Raw genomic sequence first — 2,336 nt, 5'->3', positions numbered from 1 at the left:
TTTCGAGACAGGGTTTCTCTGTGGCTTTGGAGCCTGTCCTGGAACTAGCTCTGTAGACCAGGCTGGTCTCGAATTTACAGAGATCTGCCTACCTCTGCCTCCCGAGTGCTGGGATTAAAGGCGTGCGCCACCACCGCCCGGCTGAACAGGATCTTAATGAGAATTGCAGCACATCCTGGATACCGAGAAGACCAAATACGTTGAAATCCTCAGTTTTCGACTTGGCCAGGTGCTTAGAATCAGTATGTTGGATCTGAATAGAAATATTTAAGCCCTTGTATTCATCTAGCATCATGGATAACACTGGGCTCCTCAACCCCCGCGTCTCCCATCCTGAGGTGTATAAAGAAGGGAAGAGTACCCCACTTATACAGAATTACTTGCCCATTACATGTGAATCCCCGAGTTTGATCACCAGTACTCACTCCCCTCCCCCACCACAAAAACAAACGAGATTAGGAGCAATTTCATCTCTGCCCTTAGGCTTCTGTGAGATGCTACTTAATATGGTACCAGGCTAGCAGCTGCTATTTAGAAAGCTCACTGCAGGCTAGGCTAGCGTTCTGCATTGGGCCTTTTGACTTGGTTGTTTTGATTCCAGCAGGTCCCACCTTGTAGCTCAGACTGTTCTGTAGCTGCTGTGTGGGACAGGCTGACCTTGAACTCACAGTAATTATGATGCTTCTGACTTCAACAGTCAGCTTCACTTAGCAGTTTGGTTTTGTTTGTTATTGTTGAGACGGTCTCTCTGTGTAGTCTTGACTGGCCCAGAACTGCTGTGTAGACTAGGCTCACCTTGAACTCGCTGAGATCTGCCACCCAAGTGCTGGGATAAAGGGTTTGTCCTATTGCACTCATTGATCCTTTATTTTTAGATTTTTAGATTTTTTTTTGAATATGTAGAAGTGTTTGTGGGCATGTATGTATGTACGCCATGTATGTTCTTGGTACCCACTAAGGTCAAAATAGGGTATGGAATTGGAGTTATGGATGGTCCTCTGTAAGAGCAACACATGCTCTTAACTGCAGAGCCTTGTCCCTCCCTCTAACATTAAAAATATTTAAAAGTTGAGAGCTGGAGAGGTGGCTCAGCAGTTAAGAGCACTGGCTTATGACCATCTAAAGTGGCACCTTTCAGACACAAAGTGCAGATAGAGCACTCATATATATAAAATAAATCTTTTTAAAAAAAAAAAAGTCAGGGTTTTTCTGTGTAGCCCAGCCCCAAGTCTCACTTAGACTTTTTGTTCTTACTTGCCAAGTGTTAGCATTACAGATGTGCAGTCACATCTGGCTCCTTTTACCATTTTTTCAAATTGGATATATTAATTTTTTCTTTTTTTATATTTATTTATTTATTATGTATACAATATTCTGTCCGTGTGTATGTCTGCAGGCCAGAAGAGGGCACCAGACCTCATTACAGATGATTGTGAGCCACCATGTAGTTGCTGGGAATTGAACTCAGGACCTTTGGAAGAGCAGACAGTGCTCTTAACCACTGAGCCATCTCTCCAGCCCCTTTTTTTTCTTTTTTTTTAAGATTTATTTATTTATTATATATGCTGTATTCTGCTTCATGTATGCCTGCAGGCCAGAAGAGGGCACCAGATCTCATTACAGAAGATTGTGAGCCACCATGTGGTTGCTGAGAATTGAACTCAGGACCTTCAGAAGAACAGGCAGTGCTCCTAACCTCTGAGCTATTGCTGCAGCCCGATTTATTAATTTTTTTTAAATGTGTGTTTTGCCTACATATATGTATATGCATTTCCTTGCATGCCTAATTCCTAGAGAAGCCAGATGAGGGCATTGTATCCCCTGCAACTGGCATTCTAGGTGGTGTGAAACACCATGAAGGTGCTGGGAATCAAATGCAGGTTCTCCTGAAAAGGAGCAAGTGCTCTTAAGTGCTGAGCCTTCTCTTTAGCACCCCCCCCCCTTCTACCACAGTCTCCCAAGGAGCTGGAATGCCTGGCTTAAAGCACTTACTTTTTATCAGTTAATTCAGTAATCTGTTAATTTAGTCTACTGCCCAAGTTGGGAGTCTAGGAGTCTTGGGGTCCTTAAGTCTTAGAGGAAAAGCCATTCTTAGGGTGGAGTGGATTGTTGACAGTCTGTTGACAGAGGTTTCTGTTCCACTCGGTCCCACAGCCATTCAGTCCCAAAAAAACACACAGAGGCCTACATTAATTATAAACTGGTTGCCTTATTAGCTCAGGATTATTAACTTACTCTTACATCTTAAATTAACCCATAATTCTTGTCTGTGTTAGCCACATGGCTTGGTACCTTTTTGGTTTTTCGAGACAGGGTTTCTCTGTGGTTTTTGGAGC

The 2,336-nt window shown here is 43.2% G+C and overlaps 1 protein-coding gene across 2 annotated transcripts in view; it reads left to right on the top strand.

Annotated features, from left to right (window-relative positions):
• The window catches only part of Mrpl24 (mitochondrial ribosomal protein L24), a 6,334-nt gene that overhangs the window by 758 nt on the left and 3,240 nt on the right, over positions 1–2,336 (top strand). Inside the window, exon 2 of one of the 2 annotated variants that reach the window (XM_005356907.3) lies at positions 12–229. The exons of the other annotated variant lie outside the window; for it this stretch is intronic. The gene's annotated coding sequence lies outside the window, so the exon portion shown is untranslated. The remainder of the gene's footprint in view (positions 1–11; positions 230–2,336) is intronic. 2 annotated transcript variants of the gene reach the window in all.

The sequence above is a fragment of the Microtus ochrogaster genome, chromosome 21 (assembly GCF_000317375.1).
Source record: "Microtus ochrogaster isolate Prairie Vole_2 chromosome 21, MicOch1.0, whole genome shotgun sequence".
NCBI lineage: Eukaryota > Metazoa > Chordata > Mammalia > Rodentia > Cricetidae > Microtus > Microtus ochrogaster.
This window is presented reverse-complemented; position numbering and strand designations above follow the sequence as displayed.